At 36.8% G+C, this 27,032-nt stretch overlaps 1 pseudogene; it reads left to right on the top strand.

The window, feature by feature from the left end:
* The first annotated feature begins 18,203 nt into the window (after nucleotides 1–18,203).
* On the top strand, nucleotides 18,204–18,977 carry LOC126032202 (glyceraldehyde-3-phosphate dehydrogenase-like; annotated as a pseudogene).
* The last annotated feature ends 8,055 nt before the right edge of the window (nucleotides 18,978–27,032 follow it).

Raw genomic sequence — 27,032 nt, 5'->3', positions numbered from 1 at the left:
GATTTTATTCTGAGTAAGTCTTCAAGGAGTTAGCAACTATACACTATCCCTAAGCATTGTTTTTTATTTAAAATAGCCTCCTATTTTTTTTTATTGATTTAGAAGATGACAGAGACAGACTACGTACACATGACAGAACCCTCCTACCCACCCCACACCTTCAAGTTCTGGTATTATAAATATAGTTGTAGGTGCTATTTGCAGATTCTGAACATTTTCTTGCTCTGAGCTTCAATAATTTGTTTAGAGTTCTCTTAAATTGACCATCAGACCAATGAGACCAGTTTGGTTCCATCATTTTAAACTGTGTTTTATGGAATCATTAAAATAGTTCTCCAATGCTGCTAACCAGTAACTGTTCTACTTTACCTCACAATTCCAAAGGTTTTTTGGTTTTTGGTAGTAATCTGTTACCCAAACGGGGCCAAATCTATTAAGCTATGTCAAGATGTCACTTTTCTTGAAAATGCTTAAGCAAGACTTCAGAGAGTTGACATGTTTAGAGTTGAACATAGGTCTTTGAAGTGATATTGTCTCTCCTGACATCTCAAACGTATTGGTCTCTTGAGCCAATGTTGGGATTTTGTGTGTGTTTTTGTGTGTGTGTGAGTGTGTGTGTGTGTGTGTGTGTGTGTGGTTTAATGTGTCAATTGCTGTGATATTGGATTGACAATTTGATGACATATTTTGAGAACTACTTTCATGTTTACAACACCGAAGGAAGTTTTTTATTTTTTTAAAATTGTTTTATTTAAGTACTGTGGTTACAAAATTGTTCAGTGTTGGGTTTTAGTCATACAATGTATATCACCCTTCACCAGTCACCAATCTTCCCCCTACTCGCATTGCTCTAGGGCAGTGGTCGGTCAGCAACCTGCGGCTTGCGGGCCACATGTGGCTCTTTACACTTTTAATTTGGCTCTTCTGTGTGCCCGGCGGCTGCTCCCAGGAGTCAGGACTCTACTCCTAGCCTCTGTCAATGCCCACCCTGTGTGCAGCTGCTCCACACAGCTCCAGTCGGGTCATGTGGTATGGGGGGTGGGGGCCGCGACTTTCTATCTGGCGCCATGGCATTGAGGCAGCATCCTCCCTGCACTACAGACTGAGGAGCAACAGAGGAGAGAGCCGTGTGTGGGTCAGTGTTTGCATCATGGTGCCTGGTGAGTCACTGTCCAGCCTGGACCCCTTCCCCCCCCCTCCCCTGTGGGACAATATTTGTATTGGGGCCCTGTGAGCCAGAGTTTCATGCATTTTTTTTTTTATCTAGAAGCCAGCAAAATAAGTTAGTGGCCAGGTTCTGAGGTCAATATATAACAGTACCAGTGAGGACTATTTTAGTGAACCCTGCTTAAAATATCCATGATGAGCCCCCACTAATTTTATAATACTATTTATACACACATATATGGAGCCATATATGGAGCAGCCACAAATCTCCCCCATAACAGTGCGTCATCCTCAGTTTTGCTTCCTATTATCAGAAATCAAAGCATTTTTTTCTGAAGAAGGGTATTCACTATCCAGAATTAACAAACGATCAGTGTATTCAAAAACTGTATTTCATGGTGGATGTTACTTCACATCTAAATCAGCTTAATCATAAACTACAGGGGAAAGAAAATACAGTTTTTTTCGATGTTAGAAGTTATTTTGTTTGAAAACAAATTATCTGTTTTTGCTTAATATTTTGACAGAGAAACTTTGATTCACTTTCCAAGCCTGTTGAAGGATCGCCAAGAAAATAATTCTGATATTGACATTACCTATTTTAAAACAGCACTTTCAAATATGAGGGAAGCTTTTCTCAAGAGGTTTCAGGATTTAAGAAACAGCAAAGCAACGTTGGCCTTCGTTAAAAAAAATCCTCTGGATGCCACTGTAACGGAATTAAAATTTTTCTCCCTTTAATATCGACACTGGCAACTTTGAAATGCAATTGCTGGATTTAAAAAACAAAGAACTCTGGAGCTCGAATTTGAACATCTTTGTGTTAATTTAGAAAGATTGGAGAAATGCAAATGTGGACTTAGTTCACAGCACAAGTGGTCTGCTTTGAAAGACCTGGAGAAGGAAGATATGTTGAGTTTTAACATCTGGAATAGTATTCCTGACTCATATAACCAACTAAAAAAGCTATCATTTGCTGTTCTTTCCTTGTTCGGGTCTACATATTTATGTGAACAATAATTTTCAAGTATGAATCTTATCAAGAGTAAATTGAGAAATCGTCTCATTGATGAGAACCTGGAATCTTTCCTAAAATTTAAAACCACAACATACAAACCTGACTCACTCAAACTATCCAAGGAAATTCAAGGCCAATGTTCACATTAATGTTTGTGACTTTGTCAGTCATCGTCAGGATGTAATTTTCTCTACATTGTAAGGCAAATTTTATGGAATTTAACCTTATCGATAAATAATATCATTCTAAAGTTTTTGTTTTATTAGTTGTGTTTTTTGTATCCTCCCGACCTATTGGATACTTGCATGCAGAATATTCTCAATAAAAACTTATTGGAACTAAAAGCAGTGTACCATCCTATATTTTCGGTTTTAAAAATGTGGCTCTCGGGGCCGGAGAGATAGCATGGAGGTAAGGTGTTTTCCTCTCATGCAGAAGGTCAATGGTTTGAATCCCGGCATCTCATATGGTCCCCTGAGCCTGCCAAGAGCTATTTCTGAGCATAGAGCCAAAAGTGACCCCTGAGCGCTGTCGGGTGTGACCCCCAAAACAAAAAAGGCGGGGCAGAGAGGTAGCACAGCAGTAAGGCATTTGCCTTACATGTGGAAAGTCTTTTGTTTGAATCCCAGCATCCCATATGGTCCCCCAAGCCTGCCGGGGGGCAATTTCTGAGCTTAGAGCCATGAATAACCCCTGAGCATTGCTGGGTGTGAACTAAAAACCAAAAAAAAAAAAATGTGTCTCTCAAAATAAATTTTAATCATGGTTTTTGGCAAGATTTGGCTCAGTTGAAAGATAAAGGTTGGCGACCACTGTCTAGGGAATGGAATTTGCTTCTCTCTCTCTCTCTCTCTCTCTCTCTCTCTCTCTCTCTCTCTCTCTCTCTCTCTCTCTCTCTCTCTCCTCTCGCTCACTATCTCTCCTCTCTTACTGTGGTTTTCACGATTGTTAATGGAGAGGTGCCTTGCCTGTTAGTTTCTTTCATTTCAGCGAGCGATCAGTTCCATTTGTCATTGTCCTAGTAGACCCTTTCCTACTCTAGCTACACTCACTGCTTGTTGTAGAGAGCTTTCTACCCTGGGCCACACCTCCTAACCTTTGGCTCTGTTGTCTTTTGGTATTTAGTACCTGAAAGCTGACTGAGCTCATCATTTCTCAGCTCCACACTAACTTAACAAATTGGGGGGGGGGGTCCCAAGTGTGGAGTGATTATTGGACAATAAGATTAGCTGTTCAAAGTGAAAACTCAATGATAAAATGCTGCTTGGTACTATTTAGTGGAAAATTACCTTAGTCTCATTGTTGATGCTTGAGGAACAGGTGGTGTGGTATTGAACCTGGGACAGCTACATGCAATGTAGCTTAACATCTCCACTATCTCTCTGCCCTCCTTATTTCATGTTTAGTGGATGTCACACTAGTAAGGCAAACTATTTATTGGAGGCTAATCAAGCGTAATTACACCATTATATATCAGTTGCTCTCACACCCCTCATCCTAGGACAGCCATTTGGTAAACATTTCTCAACACATCATTAGATATAATCAACAAACAAATGCAGGAGAACAAGAGTAAATATAAAAATCCAGTAGATGCCTTTGTGATTAGGAAGTATATTACAACTACTTCAGTTACATTATCATCTATATAAACCGAGTCTATCACACATTGAGAGCAATTCTTTTGAACAAGTGCTTCAAAATAGACATCTCTAAGTGTATTTCTTGCAGTTATCAGTATGAAAAATGACACATTTGTATCACTTAATCATTCATTCTTTAAATCAGTTGTGAAGCATCTTCTTGAAAATAGCATTTGAATGTTTATTAAGTTTAAACATTATTTTATAGTTTATTATATAAGCTGGAAAAGACTGAATGATTTCATTGGACATGTAGCTGGTGACAACAACCAACATTCCTCTACTCCAGCATTCTTCATTTTCTTATACCTTTGAAATGGTTCCTATATTACATATTAGTCTATGAATTGGAGATATAACCAAGTTTATAGACCAGTAGCTGTACCTGAGGAGTGGCACCAGTCCACAAGCCTATGATTGAAGACACTGCTGTACTCTGTCCTCTTTGACTTAAATTATTGTAGCTTCCAGAAAAACTTTCAATAATTCATTTTCTTTGTTGGAATATATTGTTCAGATGAACCAAACTGACTGGCCCCTGAGAAGATAGTAACAAATGAAATAAAGTAAAGCACCAACCACTACTTCCTATAGTCACTGTTATGTCTTACCCAATTTTTTTTTCTTTTTTTTTTATTAATATCTTTATTTAAACACCTTGATTACAAATATATTTAGTTGGGTTTCAGTCATGTAAGGAACGCTTCCCTTCACCAGTGCAAATTCCCATCACCAATATCCCAAATCTCCCTCCTCCCCACCCCACTCCCACCTGTACTCTACACAGGATTTCTACTTCCCTCATTTATTCCCTTCGTTAAGATAGTTCTCTATGTAGTTATTTCTCTAACTGCACTAATCACTCTGTGGTGAGCTTCATGTCGTGAGCTGGACCTTCCGGCCCTCCTCTCTTTTTGTCTCTTGAGAATTATTGTAAAAATGTCCTTTATTTTTCTTAAAACCCATAGATGAGTGAGGTTATTCCGCGTCTCTCTCCCTCTGACATATTTCACTTACCCAAATTTTTGTGATGGTTTTCTTGGATTCTGGAAGGAAAAGTCTTCTCTTTCCAGCAGGGGGAGCTAAAGAAAAGAAAAAATACTTGCACAATGTACTTCCCTAAAAGGTGAAGAATTTCTGGTTCCTTTTTCTCATAACTTTTTTAGGGATGTGAAGATTAGGAATAAAAATCCCTTATTCTGGCACCCCAATCTTTGTAGAGGTAATTGGACTTGACTTCTCAGAGTTCTTTTATAATGTAGAACTGTTTTTCTCAGCTTAGCTCATAACTCTTAAGGCAAAACAGTTTCATCTGGTTCTTAAAACAGGAATCCTGTTGCAAAACAGTTTTTTTAGAAAATACTTTTTGTGTTTGGTAATTCAGTTTGTGAATAAAATGAACTATAACACTTGCAGCTTTTAAACGCTTTGATGGAAGTCTAAATAGTGCATGCACACGCGCGTGTGTGTGTGTCTGTGTGTGTGTATTCACATGTGCATTTGAGCAAACAAAAGTATGTGCTTCTCAGGCCGGAGCAGTGGCACAAATGGGAAGGTGTCTTCCTTGTCCTTGATAGCCTAAAACCGACCATGGTTCGATCCCCTGGCGTCCTATATGGTCCTTCAAGCCAGGAGCAATTTCTGAGAGTATAGCCAGGAGTAACCCCTGAGCATCACCGAGTGTGGCCCAAAAAACCAAAAACCAATTTATAATTATGTGGCTTAAATAAATATATTATTATTTTAAAAGCAGTGTGTGCTTGCACAAATATAGATATGTATGTATAAGCCTGTATGTTCAGGAATAGGGATCTATGTTTAATTTATAAGTTCACAAAATCATTCTCAAGAATACTTATATTACTGTTGATTAATTTTGGATCCATGATTTTATCTCTAATCCCCAATCTTCTCAGGAACATTCAATCACATTTTAGAAACTTATCTCTTAGGAATCCCTGAAAACACAATGTTGAAGATTGAGAAGAAAAAAAAAAACCCTTGAGGAATTGTATGACCAGAAACATCTATTTCTTTCAATAGAATGTTAGGTCTGTCACTGATTCAAAATAGCCAGACATATTTTTAGAAAAATGGTAAGTATGCTATTAAGTTGATTCTTATCACAAACTCTGTCTCTCTTTCTCTCTCTGTCTCTGTCTTTCTCTTGCTCTATCTCTGAAGTCAGTATTAGCACATGATGGGACAAAACATATTTATCTCAGAATTGACTTGAATTTGGAAATGAGTTCAGAGATTTACTATAAAGATTATAAACAAGAAAGAATTGGGAGTAGTGTATGATGGGGATAGCAAGGTAGATTCTTAGGTGATTGTGGCAAATGCATCAGAAAATGAGATTAATTGAGGATTAATTGAGGATCACATAGATCAGAAGGCAAGATAAAAGGGAGGAACATATGAAGTTAAAATAAATTCCTCTTTATCCAGTTCATGGAAAATACTGACATGGACCAAAGAATGATTGGCTTGAGGACTCAAGCCACTGTATAAATTATTAGAAATGAATGACACTTAGGCATGGTCTTAAATGACATCTGCACAGAATGGAAATTCAATTAGCAGTACTTTTTTTCTTCCTGTTCATGATAATGCCTCCAAGTAGAACATAAAACACATTATGTGTTGGAGTCAAATCATCTTTGTGACAACAGATTTTCCAATGCAGGTGAAAGTTACCTCAATGTGTGAAATGACTGAGTGAGAAAAATAACAATGACAACAGTAGAAATACAACCACAGACGGAATTGAGAATGAAATAATAGGGGTCAATTCCTTCTTGAAGGAAGCAATGATATTTGGATACCCAAAGCTAATTTCTCATGAGGCCCACAAACTAGTGACCATACTGAAAAAGATAGCCAGTACTACTTAAAAATTGTGGCGATTCATATAGTAAGTAAAGTAATGTGGCAGTACATGTATAAGGAGTTTACTATTTGATATGTGTTCTGAAAACTAATCACATCTATCTAAGAAAGTCAGGATGTCTAGGGTAACTAAAGGAACAGAAATTGATCAGTTACAAGCTTTCATATGTTCTTTGGGTCAAGTGTAGAGTACAGGGTGGCTGGTGTCTTAAAATCTGTGAGCTACAGATACAAGATGAATAAACAGAATTAAGGCCTTGAATGAGAAAAAAAAGTTATTATACTATTATTTTTGATCTACCACAACAATATCAAACTTTGTCTACTGTGATACTCTTGTAAAACAGAACAATTATTTAAGCCAAAGTGGTCTGACTTCAGATCCCCAAATATTCTCAATAATCTACATATCTTGTGGATGTTTCATATCAGAAACAGTTGTTTCAGAATGACTTATGATAATTCTTCATTTTTAATGAGAGGAAAGTTTTATATTTTCTTTCCTTTTTAAAATCCTAAGTTCTCTTCCTTCACCAATTTTTGTGGTTCACAATGGTAGTCTGCATAATAAATATATATTGTAAGACATAGCATATATTATTATTACATATGTGGATTTTTTACAAAAATATATATTTGTATAAATACATAAATGTACTTGTAGAGTGTAAATAACCAATTTACATAGTATTTTATATATGTAATAATTTTGAATTTTTGAAGAACATTTATAGAAATTTGTCTACTTGCTGTTATATTTAATTATCCTTGAAATTATGTAACATATTGTATACAATGCATAATTTCTAATAAAATCCTTATACTGAAAAAAAAAATCTGTGAGCTAACCTGTATCGATAGTGTCTCAACTGTTTGCATTGCTTGACTTGTTTAGGTTTTCCTTCCAGTTATAAAATTCAGATCTACTTGAAAAATGCTCAAAATAAAAAATTTTCTCTCGGGGCCGGCGCGGTGGCGCTAGAGGTAAGGTGCCTGCCTTGCCTGCGCTAGCCTAGGACGGACCGCGGTTCGATCCCCCGGTGTCCCATATGGTCCCCCAAGCCAGGAGCGACTTCTGAGCGCATAGCCAGGAGTAATCCTTGAGTGTCACCGGGTGTGGCCCAAAAACCAAAAAAAAATAAAAAAATAAAAAAATTTTTCTCTCATGCCTTAAAAATCCCTCAATCTTTATTGTGATGTTTCACACCCTTCCCAAAGTTAATAATTTTCTACGAGCTCAAAAACCCTTCTTAACTGCTTGAGCTTTAATATCTTTTCTTAAAATGGTATGAAGGGTTTCTTTCTTGGAATAATTTTGCTCTTAGAGTGCAATGTAACATTTCAGGACTTCAGAGATATTTATTTTGTTTGAGGGATATGCAATACACTCTTGAAATAATGCTAATTTGCTTATCATTAAATTGATAATTTGTTGTCTTGATTTGGAAGATTTAAAATTTTTTGTATTACCCATATTCCATCACTACTACTAAGTACCGTTTTGATAAATATGTCTTGTTTTCTCTTGAATAATTGTCCTTCCACTGAACATGCAAAATTGGTAGAAATGCCCATTAACGTTTCTTACCTTCCTTGAATAGCCTTCCTTGATAGCCAATTGCACACAAATGGAATTTTCTCCAGTTATTTAAGTAGAAGGGAATTTACTACAGAGAACCAAGCCTCTAGGGATTACTGGCAGATTTGACTGCAAACAAAAAAATAATAATAATAACTTCCCTCAGTTCACTACAAAGTCAAATTCTGGTTCCAGTGCAACTGTTGGCTCTAGGAATGTGCCACTGTAGTTGTGACCTGGGTATTAGATGCTTCAGCAGGAATTGTTGGCTTCAGAGCTGTACTATGTCTGCGAAAACCATACCAACAAAATAGATGATCCATGCCATACCTGTCAATGCATATTAAACTGGTGACAGTACACTGGAAATTTACCTAGAACAACTGCTTGATTTCTATGCCATAGAACAGAAATTATAAAATCAACAGAAATGCAGTAGTTCCTTAGTTTTTAGTTACTTAATTCTGCTTTTCTAATCAAATGCATGTGATTGATATATTTCTTATAAAATATTGGCTCAGTACAAAGACCTAATGATGCATGCTGTTTGGATGCTGTGGTCTGGAGATACCTGGGCCACCCAGTGGTGCTGGGGATTCCCCAGGCCATGCTTAATGTTGCTCAGGGGCTTCCAAGGGTCAATTGTCATGCACAGCAATTGTCAGGGGACTATTGGATAGTATTCAACTAAAGCTAGGTGCATGCTACTTAATGTGCCTAATCATAGTATTAATTGGCTGCACAAATACTACCTTTTTAATAGCATGACAAATCCTTTGAAGGAAATTGTAGATAAACAATTGTTTTAAAGTTGCTTTTTTATTAGATAAAATTTTTATTACAGAATTTCTAGCCAGACTTGTGAAAATCTCTGAATGTCTTATTGAAGAAACTTTGAAAAAGAAAATTATGTTTAATGGATAGCATATTAGTATTTTTAATGCAGCAATTTATCTCCACTATTTAAAATGTAAAACTAAAGCAAGTCTATCTGTCAAGTCCTATTGAAATATAAATTTGAAAATGGTCAAATCACAACTAAACATCCTAAAAAGATTTCAAAATATGCTCTGTTCTCCCTGAAAAAAATATTTTCTGGTGAATAATGCTTGACTAATTGTTTTTATTTTTATTTATTTTTTAAATAGTAGTAGCCCAAGAACTTTGAAAAACATCCACAAGAAGCTACTATAGGAGCTTCCAATTTAATGAATTTTAACAGCTGTTTCAGCTACTAGGCCTTTAAGTGGAATTTGATTTCCCTTGAGGCAATTTTATTAATTTGTTTTTATTATTTTAGGATAGCTAATATGTTATAGCTGGCTGAGTTCTGACCTTAGGATCAGTGTGGGTGGCATGGCAATTCTGGTCCTAATCACCTCTCCTCTGAGGACTTCCTCCAAAGACCACCCAGCTGGGCATATGGTCCTTGAGCAAAGCAGTTTTCTTTGAATGCTGCCATGTGTTGTACTGGTATGTACTCAGAGAAGAGCTTTTTTTTTTTTTTTTTTTTTTCAAGCATTCTGAGAACTGTCTCAGGAGATCAAGACACTTAGCAATTTCCTAAGGTGGTAAAGGACTGTTATTTCCCCCGCAACTTTTAAATGTGTAGACCACGTGCAAGTCTAATGTGTTGATATGTACTTGTGATAGGTCAAGTTGAAGATTCCAATTTCAAATACATCTATTTCCATATTTATACTAGAATTATATCTGCAAATATGCAGAACGAGTTAGGTGTCTTTATTCATCTATCCATCCTTGGAGATTTAGGCAGGTTTTTGAGATTTTAGGGAAAGCCTGCCAGAGATCATTTCAACCTTGGGCAGTGAGGAACCCCAGGAATAAGAATTCTACATAAGAATTGCCTGGATTAGAGAGAAATAAATTTTATTCTCCTTCAGGGGTCCAAAGGTTGCTCTGGATGTAGGTGATAAGATACAACAAACTTCCAGGGTTCAGGGTTCCTATTTTATGGGACATGCTCCTGTAGCACAATGATTTCCACAGTTTCAGGACAGTTTCAGGTCAGCCCTTATAGCTTAGGCTATAAGAAACAAAAGCTCTGAGGCAAAGAAGAGGCATAATGAAGAGTTCAAAAGAATCAGAGAAACTCTCTGTGGACCACTGGCAGCATTCACAAACAGTTGGACTCCCCCACAGTAGGTTTTCAACCAATTTGGAAATAAGGAAGCATAGTCTATATTCTGCATTCCAATATCTCCACTTATACTCACATAAAGATTTTTCCATCGCAGGAAAAATTCTAATGAAGTGTGCTATGTTTGGATTGAAAGTATATAAAACACACTTTAGAATGAATGAAGACAGATGTTAAAAACAGGCAGGTGCTGATAAAATTGTAAAAGACATTGGAAGCATTGATAATTTTATCAATACAATAAGCCTAAAATAAAGTCATCGTTCAATAAGAGCCTATTCTTTTTGGAAGATTATCCAATTAATCCAGTAATACTCAGGGATCCAGGGAGTATTCCTTTTAATACTCTAACACCTCAGTTGTAGCTCAATCAGAGAGCCCTAAAATATAATGCTGTTTAGGACCAGTGATTCAGGGATACCAGGTCAGACCTGGTGGTGCTGAGAGGGGAAAACTTGCTATTTTAAGAAATAACATTAAAATACATGCATAATATAGCAGCATCTTCTATCATCTTTTTCTTGTCTTAAGTTACCTAGATATTTTTGTGCCTTTTGCTACAGAGCTTCTTTAAGGTCTATCTTCTTCTTTGACTCCTTCTATATCTGTTTCTTCATCACTTGCTCTACTTCCTCCTCAGGGATTTCTCCTGAGTCTGTGCTCAAAGGTCTTTCTTGGTAATATTTGGAGAGTCATATGTGGTTTTCGTGGTTAAATTGGAGTTTAGTGGTTAAACTGGAGTTTAGTGGAGTTTAGTAGTTAAACTGGAGCAAATACAGTGCTTTTTGTTTTGTTTTGTTTTGTTTTGTTTTGTTTTTTGTTTTTGGGCCACACCCAGTGACGCTCAGGGGTTACTCCTGGCTATGCGCTTAGAAATTGCTCCTGGCTTGGCGGACCATATGGGACACTGGGAAATCAAACCACGGTCCGTCCTAGGCTAACATGGACAAGGCAGATGCCTTCCCCTTGAGCCACTGCTCTAGGCCCACAAGGAAAGTGCTTTAATCCTTGCATTATCTCTGATCCATCAATTTTGCAGTTTAAATTTCTTAATCTCTCATTGCAACATTTTCTAGTTAGCTCCAATTTGTATATAAACTCTCATTTTATATGTAAAGAACTAGGAAAAGATTAGAGATAAGCTAAAGCAAAATTAGTTAATGGATCCAATAATATTTTGGCTAGGGGCTGGAGAGATAGCATGTAGGTAGGGTGTTTGCCTTGCACGCAAAAGGACAGTGGTTTGAATTGCTGCATCCCATATGGTCCCTCCAAGCCTGCCAGGAGGGATTTCTGAGCGTATAGCCAGAGTAATCCCTGAGTGCTGCAAGGTGTGACCCAAAACCAAAAAATAAAAAATAAAAGAGAGAGAAACCAGGATTCCTATAATATTAAGTCCTTGGTATTTCACATGCATCTTGTAGAACAATACCTTTTTTTTTTTTTGAGTTCTTTTTTTTTTAAATTTATTTAAACACCTTAATTACATACATGATGTGTTTGGGTTTCAGTCATGTAAAGAACACCACCCATCACCAGTGCAACATTCCCATCACCAATGTCCCAAGTCTCCCTCCTCCCCACCCGACCCCCACCTGTACTCTAGACAGGCTCTCCATTTTCCTCATACATTCTCGTTATTAGGACAGTTCAAAATGTAGTTATTTCCCTAACTAAACTCATCACTCTTTGTGGTGAGCTTCCTGAGGTGAGCTGGAACTTCCAGCTCTTTTCTCTTTTGTGTCTGAAAATTATTATTACAAGGGTGTCTTTCATTTTTCTTAAAACTCATAGATGAGTGAGACCATTTTGCGTTTTTCTCTCTCTCTCTCTGACTTATTTCACTCAGCATAATAGATTCCGTGTACATCCATGTATAGGAAAATTTCATGACTTCATCTCTCCTGACAGCTGCATAATATTCCATTGTGTATATGGACCACAGTTTCTTTAGCCATTCGTCTGTTGAAGGGCATCTTGGTTGTTTCCAGAGTCTTGCTATGGTAAATAGTGCTGCAATGAATATAGGTGTAAGGAAGGGGTTTTTGTATTGTATTTTTGTGTTCCTAGGGTATATTCCTAGGAGTGGTATAGCTGGATCGTATGGGAGCTCGATTTCCAGTTTTTGGAGGAATCTCCATATCGCTTTCCATAAAGGTTGAACTAGATGGCATTCCCACCAGCAGTGGATAAGAGTTCCTTTCTCTCCACATCCCCGCCAACACTGTTTATTCTCATTCTTTGTGATGTGTGCCATTCTCTGGGGTGTGAGGTGGTATCTCATTGTTGTTTTGATTGGCATCTCCCTGATGATTAGTGATGTGGAACATTTTTTCATGTGTCTTTTGGCCATGTGTATTTCTTCTTTGTCAAAGTGTCTGTTCATTTCTTCTCCCCATTTTTTGATGGGGTTAGATGTTTTTTTCTTGTAAAGTTCTGTCAGTGCCTTGTATATTTTGGAGATTAGCCCCTTATCTGATGGGTATTGGGTGAATAGTTTCTCCCACTCAGTGGGTGGCTCTTGTATCCTGGGCACTATTTCCTTTGAGGTGCAGAAGCTTCTCAGCTTAATATATTCCCATCTGTTAATCTCTGCTTTCACTTGCTTGGAGAGTGCAGTTTCCTCCTTGAAGATGCCTGTAATGTCCTGGAGTGTTTTGCCTATGTGCTGTTCTATATATCTTATGGTTTTGGGGCTGATATCGAGGTCTTTAATCCATTTCGATTTTACCTTCATACATGATGTTAGCTAGGGGTCTAAGTTCAATTTTTTGCAAGTGGCTATCCAATTGTGCCAACACCACTTGTTGAAGAGGCTTTCTTTGCTCCATTTAGGATTTCCTGCTCCTTTATCAAAAATTAGGTGATTGTATGTCTGCGGAATATTTTCTGAGTATTCAAGCCTATTCCACTGATCTGAGGACCTGTCCTTATTCCAATGCCATACTATTTTGATAACTATTGCTTTGTAGTACAGTTTAAAGTTGGGGAAAGTAATTCCTCCCATATTCTTTTTCCCAATGATTGCTTTAGCTATTCGAGGGTGTTTATTGTTCCAAATGAATTTCAAAAGTGTCTGATCCACTTCTTTGAAGAATGTCATGGGTATCTTTAGAGGGATGGCATTAAATCTGTATAATGCCTTGGGGAGTATTGCCATTTTGATTATGTTAATCCTGCCAATCCATGAGCAGGGTATGTGTTTCCATTTCTGTGTGTCCTCTCTTATTTCTTGGAGCAGAGTTTTATAGTTTTCCTTGTATAGGTCCTTCACATATTTAGTCAAGTTGATTCCAAGATATTTGAGTTTGTGTGGCACTATTGTGAATGGGGTTGTTTTCTTAATGTCCATTTCATCCTTATTACTATTGGTGTATAGAAAGGCCATTGATTTTTGTGTGTTAATTTTGTAGCCTGCCACCTTACTATATGAGTCTATTGTTTCTAGAAGCTTTTTGATAGAGTCTTTAGGGTTTTCTAAGTAGAGTATCATGTCATCTGCCAACAGTGAGAGCTTGACTTCTTCCTTTCCTATCTGGATTCACTTGATATCCTTTTCTTGCCTAATCGCTATAGCAAGTACTTCCAGTGCTATGTTGAATAGGAGTGGTGAGAGAGGACAGCCTTGTCTTGTGCCAGAATTTAGAGGGAAGGCTTTTAGTTTTTCTCCATTGAGGATAATATTTGCCACTGGCTTGTGGTAGATGGCCTTCACTATATTGAGAAAGGTTCCCTCCATTCCCATCTTGCTGAGAGTTTTGATCAAGAATGGGTGTTGGACCTTATCAAATGCTTTCTCTGCATCTATTGATATGATCATGTGGTTTTTATTTTCCTTTTTATTGATGTTGTGTATTATGCTGATAGATTTACGGATGTTAAACCAGCCTTGCATTCCTGGGATGAAACCTACTTGATCATAGTGGATGATCTTTTTAATGAGGCATTGAATCTTATTTGCCAGGATTTTGTTGAGGATGTTTGCATCTGCATTCATCAGTGATATTGGTCTGTAATTTTCTTTTTTGTTAGCGTCTCTGTCTGGTTTAGGTAACAAGGTGATGTTGGCTTCATAAAAGCTATTTGGAAGTGTTTCTGTTTGTTCAATTTCATGAAAGATTCTTGCCAAGATTGGCAGTAGTTCCTCTTGGAAAGTTTGATAAAATTCATTAGTGAATCCATCTGGACCTGGGCTTTTGTTTTTCGGCAGACATTTGATTACTGTTTTAATTTCATCAATGGTGATGGGGGTGTTTAGATATGCTACATCCTCTTCCTTCAACCGTGGAAGATTATAAGAGTCCAAGAATTTATCCATTTCTTCCAGGTTCTCATTTTTAGTGGCGTAGAGTTTTTCAAAGTAGTTTCTGATTACCCTTTGAATCTCTGTCATATCAGTAGTGATCTCTCCTTTTTCATTCCTGATACAAGTTATCAAGTTTCTCTCTCTCTCTCTCTTTCTTTGTTAGGTTTGCCAGTGGTCTATCAATCTTGTTTATTTTTTTCAAAGAACCAACTTCTGCTTTCGTTGATCTTTCGGATTGTTTTTTGAGTTTCCACTTCGTTGATTTCTGCTCTCAGCTTTGTTATTTCCTTCTGTCTTCCTAGTCTTGGGTCCTTTTGTTGAGCATTTTCTAGTTCTATTAGCTGTGTCATTAAGCTACTCATGTAAGCTCTTTCTTCCTTCCTGATGTGTGCTTGCAAAGCTATAAATTTTCCTCTCAGAACTGCTTTTGCTGTGTCCCATAAGTTCTTATAGTTTGTGTTTTTATTGTCATTTGTTTCCAGGAACCTTTTGATTTCCTCCTTAATTTCATCTTGGACCCACTGGTTATTGAGCATGAGGCTGTTTAACTTCCAGGTGTTAAAGTGTTTCTTCTGAGTCCCTTTGGAGTTCACAAAAAATTTCAGAGCCTTGTGGTCAGCGAAGGTAGTCTGCAAAATTTCTATCCTCTTGATCTTATGGAGGTATGTTTTATGTGCCAGCATGTAGTCTATCCTGGAGAATGTCGCATGTACATTGGAGAAGAATGTGTATCCATGTTTCTGGGGATGGAGTGTCCTATATATATCCACTAGGCCTCTTTCTTCCATTTCTCTCCTCAGGTCTAGTATATTCTTGTTGGGTTTCAGTCTGGTTGACCTATCCAGTGTTGACAAAGCCGTGTTAAGGTCCCCCACAATTATTGTGTTGTTGTTGATATTATTTTTCAGATTTGTCAACAGTTGTATTAAATATTTTGCTGGCCCCTCATTTGGTGCATATATGTTTAGGAGAGTGAATTCTTCCTGCTCTACGTACCCCTTGATTAATATAAAATGTCCATCTTTGTCCCTTACAACCTTCCTGAGTATAAAGTTTGCATTATCTGATATTAGTATGGACACTCCAGCTTTTTTATGGGTGTTGTTTGCTTGGATAATTTTTCTCCAGCCTTTTATTTTGAGTCTATGTTTGTTATGACTATTCAGGTGCGTTTCTTGTAGGCAGCAGAAGGTTGGATTGAGTTTTTTGATCCATTTAGCCACTCTGTGTCTCTTAACTGGTGCATTTAGTCCATTGACGTTGAGAGAAAGAATTGTCCTGGGATTTAACGCCATCTTTATGTCAAAATTTGGTGTGTCTTTTGGGTAGTCTTGTCTTAGATTAGGTCTTTCAGTTTTTCTCTTAAGACTGGTTTTGTGTCTGTGAAGATTCTGAGCTGTTTTTTGTCTGTGAAACCATGTAATCTTCCGTCAAACCGGAAAGTGAGTTTTGCTGTGTATAGTATTCTGGGTGAAGCATTCATTTCATTCAGTCTTGTCACAATATCCCACCACTGCTTTCTGGCATTGAGTGTTTCTGGTGACAGGTCTGCTGTAAATCTCAGGGAAGCTTGCTTGAACGTGATTTCCCCTTTTTATCTTGCTGTTTTCAGAATTCTGTCTCTATCTGTGGGATTTGTCATTGTGACTAGGATGTGTTTTGGGGTGGTTTTTCTGGGGTCTCTTTTGGTTGGTACTCTTCGGGCATGCAGGATTTGATCACATATATTCTTTAGCTTTGGAAGTTTCTCCTTAATGATGTTCTTGACCGTTGATTCTTCCTGGAAATTTTCTTCCTGGGTCTCTGGGACTCCAATGATTCTTAAGTTGTTTCTGTTGATCTTATCATAGACTTCTATTTTCGTCTGTTTCCATTCTTTGACTAATTTTTCCATTGTCTGCTCATTTGCTTTAAGTTTTTTGTCCAATCTCTCCTGCTGTATGGAATTGTTATGTATCTCATCTTCCACAGCACCAAGTCTATTCTCAGCTTCTGATACCCTGTCCCAGAGCTTATCCATTTTGTCATTCACTTCGTTTACTGACTTTTTCAGTCCTGTTAGTTGACATGTTATTTCAGTTTGGAGTTTTGTGATTTCTGTCTTCTTATTTTCTTGGTTTTTATTAGTGTTTTGTTCAACTCGATCCATGGTTTCTTGGAGGTCTTTGAGCATCTTCCATATTGCTAGTCTAAAGTCCTTATCTGAGAGTTTGTTTAGTTGGTTGGTCATTATCTGATCCTCAGAATTGTCATCTTCATTCTCTATGTCTGATGCTGGCCTGCGTTGTTTCCCCATTGTCACACTTGTATTGTGGGTTTTTCTACGTGTTGTGGTGGTATTCTTTGTCTATATGATGCAGGCAGCACACTCCGCTGGCTCCTCCCTTTCTGGATGGGCTGACTTGCCTCTAAGGGAGGGGAGTCCTCCGTGGATGAAGCCTCACACTGGGTCAAAACTTAGGCCCGAGCATGCAACAGAGAAGAAAGTCCGGAGAGAAATGTTTGCTTCTGTGATATAGCACTGTTCTTAGTGTAATTTTTCCTTCTTGTTGCAATGGTGTTCTTTCCTTAGAAAGAGTGCACGGCCCCGTAGCGAAGCGGAGTGGCCGTGCTCCGCTGGAGCCTCTTTTTGACCCACTCGCAAGAGTTTCACACAAGAGGACAGTAGACAGACATATACAGGTCACACTCACAGTTTTTCACAGTTGGGCCCCACTGGGCCGGTGTACTTTCGCGGATTTTCCCCGCCTGGTGTCACACACAGGGAGCTGGCTTTTGCAAAGTCTTACTGGTTTTCATGCTCTGGAGTCCCTCCCTGAAAATGGCCTGTGGGCGAGCGCGTTTTCTGGAGCCTCTTTTTGCCCCACTTGCAAGAGTTTCACGCAAGAGGACAGTAGACAGACATATACAGGTCACACTCACAGTTTTTCACAGTTGGGCCCCACTGGGCCAGTGTACTTTCGTGGGTTTTCCTCACCTGGTGTCACACACAGGGAGCTGGCTTTTGCAAAGTCTTGCTGGTTTTCATGCTCTGGAGTCCCTCCCTGAAAATGGCCTCTGGGCGAGCGAGTTTTCTGGAGCCTCTTTTTGCCCCACTCGCAAGAGTTTCTCGCAAGAGGACAGTAGACAGACATATACAGGTCACACTCACAGTTTTTCACAGTTGGGCCCCACTGGGCCGGTGTACTTTCGTGGATTTTCCCCGTCTGGTGTCACACACAGGGAGCTGGCTTTTGCAAAGTCTTGCCGGTTTTCATGCTCTGGAGTCCCTCCCTGAAAATGGCCTCTGGGCCAGAACAATACCTTAATGCACTGCTTCTTACCATTAACATGGATATTTTTAAAAAATAATGTAGTTAAATATTTAAATTACACTCAATGTTATGCAAAAAAATCTTCATAAATTTCTCATCTTGCAGAAGTCATACTGTGTCTAAATGGATACAGTGGCTCTAGTTCTTGGCTCTTTGCTTCTCCCAATTCCACAGAGGTCAACTCTTCCTGCAAGAGCACCAGTTGCATTCCTGAGGCATAGAGGGAATATTGGAGTGAATGGATTTGGCCATACAGTGCTCCTAGTGACGAGGGATAGTTTCAACTCTGGTAAAGTGGAAACTATGACTATTAGTGACCCCTTCTTGATTTGAGTGACATGATCTACATGTTCTACTATGATTTCACTCACTTTACTATAGCAAGTTCATTGGCAAAATCAAAGTAAAAAATGTAAACTGCTAGTTATCAACATAAAGTCTGTCTCCATCTTTCAGGAGCAATATCCTGCCAACATAAAATGGTGTGATTATTATGCTGAATATGTCATGGAGTCTGCTGGTATCTTTACTACACTGGTTAAGGGCAGGGATTACTTAAAGGGTGGTATCAAAACAATCATAATATCTGCCTGTTTTCTGATGATCCCTTGTTTGTGATGGGTGTGAGCTATAAAAAGTATGATTTTTCTCAAGATTTTTAACAATGCCCTCAACACCACCAAGTTCTTGATTCAAAGACTAAGTTCATTTATGATACCTTTGGCATCATGGAGGGTCTCATGAGACAATTCATGCTATCACTGCCACCCACAAGATATTGAATGGTTCAGTGGGAAGCTGTGTTGTGATGGCAGAGGTGCCTCTGTGATAATCATCTCTGTTGCTGGCAAGACTGCTGGCAAGACCATTATGAACCTTAAAGGGGAAGCTGGATAGCATATGTTGGTTGTGGATTTGACCTTCTACCTGGAGCAAGATACTAATAAGGTGTCATCAATAAAGTGGTGAATCAAGCCTCAGAGGGCTCTTTAAGGGCTCATGGCTACAATGAGAGCCAGGGTGACATTAGCAATAACATTTCATCTACCTTTAATGTAACCTCTGACATGGCCCTCAATGATTAATTTGTCAAGCTCAATTCCTGCTATGACAATGAATTGAACTATAGCAATAAAGTGGTGGGTCTGATGGTGCACAAACCTTCTACAGAGTAGGAGCTTTAAGGTTGGTGAGCCTTGAGAGCACTACGGAGAGAACTTTTTTCCCCTTAGGACTCCTTATCTTACTCATTCAACATACTAAGAACCTATTGAGTTCAATGGTTTCTATCCCAGACTCTCTAAAGAAGGGGAGGAATTTAAGGAGGTCTGTAACTTTAGTAAAGTAAACTGTAACTTGCCACAAAAAAAAGTTTCATCATTTTGAAGCCCCACTCTTAGTGTTGATCATTTTATTTTCTCTTTCTATAAATTTGACTGCACACTAAATCTCTCAGAATAATGCAGTGTTTGGTGGCTATTACTTTCACTTAGCTTTATGGTGACATGACTTGTCTATATTGTAAATGAGTTAACTTTTTTCTGTTATAAGATTTAATAACATTTAACTGCATTCATAAGTTGAACAATATTCTATTTAATCTTATATGTTATTTTTATTTATCTATTAGTATTATTTATCAGTAGGTTGCCTTTACTCTCTAGCTAATCTGAATTATATAGCTCTGAAAATACGTAAACACAAATTATGTAATCGTTGGAGAATTGCTATACAGTTAGAATAATTTTCACAAACCAACATCATCTTTCTTAACATTAATTTGAATCTGTGTTTAATTGTAATAATCTGAGAGATCAATAACACCTATTTTTTGTACAAAACACATTAAACACATATTTATACTTTTCCAGAAACCAGCTTTGACAAGATACCCAAACTATAATAATTTCAATTTTGAAATGTGCCCATTATGAAGTAAGACTGAGGCTGGATAGAAATGACAGAATATCAATAGAGGGAAGTTGATGCTGGTAGGATGAGGTTAAAGCATTGTATGCCTGAAATTCTGTTACTGACAGAATTTGTAAATAACGATGCCTAAAGAAAAAAACAATAAAATAATAAAATCTGAAAAAGTAAACAAGTTTTGAGATTAAAATTACAATTAATCTAACCAGAAACTTCACTTAGTCAGAATATATTATATATTACATATGTCATAATTATATTAATATTACAATTAATAATTACATTATTTGTTGACTATACTGCAGATAGAAGGAATTGTGCTTTAAATATGGTAAACCTTAATTCTTTGAGGTTTTGGGTTTTTTCGGGTTTGTTTTAGTTTTTTTTGGCCATACCCAGTGACACATAGGGGTTACTACTGGCTATGTGCTCAGAAATCACTCCTGGCTACCTTGACTTAATTAAATATTGAAAGGTTAATAATGGAATTTTTGTGAGAAATAATGACATTTGTGTGTGATAAATTCTTGCCAGATGCAAGAATAAGAACATTTTAAACAGGTCCTTTTAGTACTAAACTTATTTCCATTATGTGAGACAAATCTTTTTAGAAAGATGAAGAACTTCTCAACCAATTCCACCAAATTTTACCAGTCATGGTTTTTACTGTTATAAATGTCTTCTCTTAGGAATTTTATTTCTTTTGGGGAATCTGTTAAATTGCATAGTAAGGCATTATTTTGCATCATGCACTCACCTGTGATTCCAAGCCAGAAAAAGTCTTAGTAGCACATCTGTGTAGTTAAAAAAAAAACTCACAAAATAAACATAATGAACTCTGGCGGACATAGTCAATACCTTTGTATGTATTTATCTCTTGAGGGAAACATATAAAAATTTCACTTAATCCAGCTAGTTCATATTACAAAATTGATCTCAGTTTAGCTTGATTCATAACTTCTCCAGTTCTTTTTGACTTGTTAAATATTTATATTCATGCGATTACTTTTTATATACACCCCCCACCATCAAGGAGTCTAGTTATATGCTGTTCTGATCTTCTACCTCTGTTTAAACTTAGCAATGTGAAAACAATAAAGATACTTCCCTTCCTAAAGGTGTTATATATATATTTATTACATCTTGGCACTTTTTGAGAAGAAATATGGAAGACATAAGAAATCCAAATGAAAAAAATCAGAACCAGATGGCAAAACTTGCCATCATTGGCAACTGGTACCGATGGCTTCCTCTGCTAAATTCTAGATGTGAGTGGGTAATATCTGTTTCCTTTCATTACCACTCCTCCAAGAGGGATATAATCATGTCACATGGGCAGTATTACTAAACCAACCTGAACAGACTGTGAGTTGTATGATTGTGTACATGGGCAAGGGACTCGGGAGGAATTTGAGGCTGTGGTACAGAGTGACCCCAAATGGGGAGAGATTTCCTGGAAACTAAACTTCAGCTGAAACCTAGGAGTTTAAAAAAGGTAAGAAAGTAAATGTCAGCTTCTACCACTGGAATAAGTTATTGACAGTGGATTAGGACAGAAAAAAATCATAGTAATTATCTCCACATCCCTATCAACTATGTCTTCTTTGTAATTTAATAATATTTCAACTGGGAATTAAAAGGGTTTCTCAATGTTCATATTTGTGTGTGTGTCTGAAAACAGAACATATTTTAAAAAGTTAGTGAAAACATAAAATAGAAAAAGTTTGGTTCTTTGCCCAGTTTATTTTCCTACCAACCTTTTTTAAGCTCAGAAAACTCAATGGGGACTCTGTAAACTAATTTGTCACATGATTCTTACTGACTTGAGGACTGCAAATGAAGCATATTTATAAGAAAATAATAAATATATTTATTCTTGGTTCTCTCTCCCCTTTCTTGTTGTTGTCTTTTTTTTTTTTTTTTTTTTTTTGGTGTCAGGGATCAAACCCAGGATCTCACACAAAAGAGATAACACTATTCCACAAAGCCATATCCTTAAGTGCCTTTTGTTTTCTCTGAAATGATCTGCTTCCTTAGAGAATAGAATGTGCTTCTTTGCTTCACTTTGATTGATGTGTATGTAGCATATTTGATAGAGGCATCCATGATTTTGGGTTTAGATATTCTTGAAAAAGTTTTTCTGCAAACATTCAGAATTAGGGAGCATGAAAGTAGAAAAGCACAGAAAGACTTCATTGAGCAGATCTAGATTCAAGTTCTAAATCTGCTGTGTAGCCACTTTGTGACCTTGTATAAATTTCATTGCAGATCTAGACCCTTTAGAAGTGATAAGAACTACCTCACATAGTTCTTTTAGAGAGAAAATGCTGTTGTAGAGCACTGAGGTAACTATCTCACCCCCATTTCAGAAATTATCCAATAAATACAATAGGCAAAAGAGATCAAGTCAAGAAATGTTTTATTTTGTACTTAAAAATATTAAACTGATATAATGAATATAGGAATATAAATAATTTCTTGAGAGCCTCTGGAGATTGTTCCAAGCATAATTTTATAATCCTATAAGCAAGTACTATTATTTTATTTTACAGCAATAAAAAAGGCTCATCTTGACTCCTATGCTAATTTTGGTATTTGGGGTTATAATTTTTTTATTATTTTGGTTATTTTTGGTTCCTTGGTTATTTTGCGGATTGGTAGACTCCAGATTCAATAGTTGATGAGCCATAGTCTTAACTGCTGCACCATTATAGTTCCCTAACAGCTATTTATGATAGAAGCTGTATTCTCAGGAACTCTGTAAACCATATTGAGAACACCAAAGACAGTCTCATTATATTACCATAGTTTCTGATGACTAATCCTATAACAAAGATAAGATTTTTTTGAGATAATAAAAGGCAGCATTTTTTACCATAAGTCAGAAATAGATCTATATAACACTTATGTATTACTCATTAAATATTTTTGACCCAACAAAGCCAACTGTTCCTTAAACCATCCCATGTTACAAAAGAGGAAGTTGTAGTACAATGTGTCTAGAGTTTTCAGCAAATTCAAGAGAAAAGAGAGACTTGAAATGAGTAGTCTGACTCTAGAAACTCATGTTCTATTTATATTATCTGTCTGATGAATTGTGAAGATGAAAATATATTCACATCTAAATTTCATTTATCTTAACAGACCCTAAGTAATATAGATATGACAACAAAGGGGCTAGGAATGTCAACCCCCACAAAATTGAAAAATATGTGTATAACTTTTGATGCCCCAAAACATAACTATTTGCCTGCTATTGATCAGAGCCTTACTAGTAACATAGTGTTGTGACATGTATTTGTTTTTTTGCATATTGTACACTATATTCTTGCCATGTAGTATTATATTTTAATAGTGTAAGTTTAAATATTTTATAAGAAGGTCAGTTGATGATCAAGTAAATTAATGCATTTCAAAGTCACGAGCATAATAATTATTTTTATTTAAAGAAAATGCATCACATAATTGATATAACTGATTATAATATATTTGTTTCAAGATGACAGAAAGCAAAGTTTTAAAAAGATGGGAAGAATAGAAAGAAAAACTAAAAATAAGAAAATGGAAAAAAAGAAAAAGTTCAGTAGCAAGTATATTTGTGGAAATTATTGATATCTCCAATAAGTCTTTAATACAGTAACAGAAGGTTTAGTGAGCTCTTTTTTTTAAAGATAGTCAAAAGTACAAAAAGATGGTGTGTGTGTGTGTGTGTGTGTGTGTGTGTGTGTGTGTGTGTGTGTGGCAGTTGTTGTTTGCATAGGCACAGCAAAATATGAGATTAATAGAATGGAAAATCCTTTGGCCTAAAAACAGGGAGACCTTATCCATGAAGTATTCTGTATTAAGATAAGCTCCAGGATCTAGGCATTTTAGGCTATTCAACCCCACAGTCATTATCTGTGGTCCCAGTAAAAAAGCTCTTCACCATCACGGTTGTTGCTGTCAGGTTTCTGTAGTTAGATTTCCTAATTTCTATACAGAGCCTATGTCTAAGTTAGGGTGACACAGAGAGTCTTATGGTTTCATCTCACCATTAGGTGGCGGTGCAGAGAACCCTGCCCTGAAAGCGGATAGTTGCTGTTGCTAAATCATCAGGGTGTCAAAAGAGCCCTCTTTGAAGTAAGTCGATGCCAGGGTGGGCAGTAGTAGGGCCTTCCCTGGTAGAAGTTCTATTCCTGGTGATGGTGTAGAAAACCGTGGTTGTTTCCATAGCATAGATGGTATTCATGGCTCAGGGGTGAGTGGTCATGTCCAATCTTCTGAGGCCTAAGCCAAGCGTGAACATATTTATTTTGATGTCATTATTTTAAGCCATGTTTTATGCCTGCAGAAACATACACATTCAGTTCTCCACATTAAAAGGATATCCTCAATATGGTCATCATTATAAAAAATTTGAGTATATATAAAAAAAATCATGTAGGAATACAAATAAAACAAATCTTACTTGCCTCTTTTCTTTTACTCTGTTACTTAGAAAGCCCATACTAAGTGTTCAACAGGAATGATCTTTGAGGGAGATGTAGTTACAATCTACAATAGTGTGACCTTGGGTAGAAATATTAACATCTCTGTAAATACTTTATGGTATAATATTACTTAAGAATTTGTCCTGAGGAATAGAGAGATCATTTTATAATGTGTCCTTCCTAGAGTAAATGTCTAATAAGTATTGATTCCTTCCATTTTTGTTTCTCTTGGAATTCATTCTGGTCATCTAAGCATTTTCATATTCTGTTTTTAAAAAACTTCAAAACATCAATTTGCTTGAATTTCTTAGAACATACAATGTCTAAAATAATTTTTTTTAGGACATTGAACCTATTTAGTGATATTCACATATCCGATGGTCCTGGCAGTCACAGATGGTGTCTAAAGCCCAAAGGGAAGTTTCATGACAAAATTTACCTTCATATTATTCTGACCATCTTGGTGATTGATTAGTTTAGCTGACACGAGTAATGTTTATCTCTAAAACTGTCAAGAACATTTGTTCATATTAACATTTTGTGGTCTGACTCCTGGAGTCATTGTAGTACAAATTTAGAAAGATTTCTTCAAATAGCAAAGCAGGGTAAAGAGACAATTATGACTGTTCTTACTACATGTACCTTTTATTTTTTTTTTTTAAAATAATCTGCTTAAAATAATCCCATATTCCTGGTCAGAGAAATATTTCCATATTTCTGGAAATGTTCTTTTTTTCCTTTTTTTTTCTTTCAAGCACACCCGGTGATGCTCAGGGGTACTCCTGGCTGTGCACTAAGAAATCTTTCCTAGCATGGGGGACCATTTGGAACTCTGGAGGATTAAACAGCACTCCATCCTAGGCTAGCATAGGCAAGACACATGCCTTGTGCCACTGCTCCAGCCTCTATTTCTAAATATTTCTTGAGTGAGAAGACATAATTTTTTAACAAGGAATTTTTCTAAAAGTTTTAAAAAAGATATTTCAATGATTATTTAAAATTTTATTAAAATAATGTTTTATAACTGTTTAAAGTATTAAGGTAGATAGCACTATAAGCCAACATCTGTACTTTCTATTTTATGACCAGCTCAGGTCTAGCATAAATTCACCAATACAAAACTGACCCCAATTTACCTTATTTACACAGTAAACCATTTCTCTAGTGTAGCCAACATTTTGCTCTTATAAAAATTGATCTTGGTTTTGGTTTTGATTCATTTATTATTTTTTACCTATCTAAATAAATAAAATTATGTCATATATTACTCTGATATATTCTTATAATATTAATAATAACTTTTAAGTTCAAGCATTTTTGTTGCAAATGGCAAAACATATCTTTTTTTTTTTTTTTTTTGGTTTTTGGGTCACACCTGGCAGCAATCAGGGGTTACTCCTCGCTCAATGATCAGAAATTGGCCCTGGCAGGCATGGGGGACTATATGGGATGCTGGTATTCGAACCACCGTCCTTCTGCATGAAAGGCATGCTATTTCTCTGGCCCCTAAAACATATCTATTTTTTTATAGTCAAATAACATTCCATTTTGTGTATGCATGTGACATACTGTAAAACAAAATTATTGTCTTTAGAAATTTTATCATTTATTATAAAGATACATTTGTGTTGTCTCATATCTTAGATATTAATATTGCTATAATGATATGACTAGATATATTTTTAAAATTAGTGTTTCTGTATTCTTTGGATACAAATATATTAGTAGAATATCTGCATTATATGGTAGTTTTATTTTATTTGTTTTGTTTTTGTGTTTTTTGGCCACACCCGTTTGATGCTCAGGGGTTACTCCTGGCAAAGCGCTCAGAAATTGCCCCTGGCTTGGGAAGGCCATATGGGACGCTGGGGGATAGAACCGCGGTCCTTCCTTGGCTAGCGCTTGCAAGGCAGACAAACACCTTACCTCTAGCACCAACTCACCGGCCCCGGTAGTTTTATTTAAAATTTTTTAAGGAATCTCCATAACAGTTGCCTCAGTTTACATTCCCACTAACAGCATAAGTATTCTCATTTCTCCACATCTTTTCCAGTAATTAAATCATTATTTTTGTTGTTTGGGCCACACCTGGCAGTGTTCACTCCTACCACTTCAATGAGGGATTACTACTGGTTGGGCTTGAGGAGATTATTTTGGCAGTTCTGAATTAACTCATGTCAGTTTTGTGCAGGGCAAATACTGTAATCATTGTACTAATTTTAATGACTTTTATTAACAATAATAAGATTAATAAGAATAGCATCCAGCTGTGATCTTATGATAATGTAAACTATCAATGTCTCTTCAACTTAGAAAACTGAAAAATAAATAATATAGCCTGATTCATAGACTTTCTACTCAGGAAAGGCTATAAAAAGATTTCCTTGGGTTGGAGACTAAAGATTGTGCTTGCCTTCCAGGGGGCTGGCAGAGATTTGATTATCACCTTTCCACTTCAATAAGCCCTTGCCCAAACCAGCTTTTCTCCATCTCACCCCCCGAAAAAAAATAAATATTTTTGCTGTATCTGGAAAACAAGAAAATTAGATTGTGA

This window comes from Suncus etruscus, chromosome 16 (assembly GCF_024139225.1).
Source record: "Suncus etruscus isolate mSunEtr1 chromosome 16, mSunEtr1.pri.cur, whole genome shotgun sequence".
Taxonomy (NCBI): Eukaryota; Metazoa; Chordata; class Mammalia; order Eulipotyphla; family Soricidae; genus Suncus; species Suncus etruscus.
Note: the sequence above shows the minus strand (reverse complement) of the source record. Positions and strands in the feature narration are given on the sequence as shown.